Genomic DNA, 1,516 nt, shown 5'->3' on the forward strand with positions numbered 1-1,516 from the left:
CATCTGTCATAAACGTAACAGATCAAGCATCAAAAGGACTAAACATTGAAAGCTTCATTAAAACCAAAACATGCTCACAAGACCCTAGTCTCTTATTGAAGCCACAACATGAATGGCCAAAAAGGCCAGAGCAAATGAATTCACTCACTGAAGATGATCCAGAGATTAAAAATTGTACAGTTAACTTGAGACGAGATCCACTACAGATTAAAAATTGTACAGTTAATTTGAGAAGAAATCACTGAACCTGTAAATTAACTCATAACCTACTGTTCTAAATGGCCATGTTTAAAAAGCTGTACAATATCTATACTAATAAAAGGCAAAGCCCTCACTGACTCACTGACTGACTGACTCACTCACTCATCACTAATTCTCCAACTTCCCATGTAGGTAGAAGGCTGAAATTTGGCAGGCTCATTCCTTACAGCTTACTTACAAAAGTTAGGCAGGTTTCATTTCGAAATTCTACGCGTAATGGTCATAACTGGAACCTGTTTTTTGTCCATATACTCTAATGGAGGAGGCGGAATCACGTATCGCATCATCACGTATTACGCCTCCTACGTAATCACGTGAAGTGAAAACAAGGAAGAGATTTACAGCACGAGTCAAACGCGGGAACGAAGGTAAATGACATTAACTGTTGAGTGTCTTTTAATACTGTGTAATTGTTGAGCGTCTTTTAATACTTTGTAAGAATACATATTAACAGATGTGCAATTAAACGTGTGCATTTACGGGGTGATTTCTCAGGCTTAAAGCTCGAAGTGATCACTTGAGTGAAGGCAGCTTCACAAAAAAAACAGATCCTTAACAAACTGTTATTGGTATATTTTACCTCAATTTTAAAATGTTTTCTTTTCTTCTTAATAAAAATTTAAAAGCAGAACTTCGCCGGTGCGAACCGCGGGGATTTCAGCGACTGACGCATACAGACATATTCATGACTGCAGGTACTTCGGAAAGAAAGCAACGTGTAAACCTAAAGTTTAAATTAAGTTCATAGACCTACAAAAGGTTGCCATTGATTTCAGGCAAGATTGCTTTTCTCCTGTACAACTATACGTTGTATTCTCAAGAGTGTGCTTGCACGGCTTGGTCATATTAAAACCGGAGTGCTGAACTGACAACTTGATATACAAACAGAACAATCGTAAAAACAGGATTAAATAAAAAGGCTGCTTCCGTTGGCAAAGCAACGAAAAAGGAAGACCTTATATGACGTTCGTTTATGAAACAGCGGAGAGGCTGTGTGAAGTCAGTTTCACAAAAAAACAGATCCTTAACAAATTGTTATTAGTATATTTTCACTCAATTTAAAAAGGTTTTCTTCTTAATAAAAATTTAAAAGCAGTACTTCGCCGCTGCAAAGCACGGGGATGTATATATAGATAGATAGATAGATAGATAGATAGATAGATAGATAGATAGATAGATAGATAGATAGATAGATAGATAGATAGATAGATAGATAGATACGGGGTGATTTCTCAGGCTTAAAGCTCGAAGTGAT

The sequence above is a fragment of the Erpetoichthys calabaricus genome, chromosome 2, assembly GCF_900747795.2.
Source record: "Erpetoichthys calabaricus chromosome 2, fErpCal1.3, whole genome shotgun sequence".
NCBI lineage: Eukaryota > Metazoa > Chordata > Cladistia > Polypteriformes > Polypteridae > Erpetoichthys > Erpetoichthys calabaricus.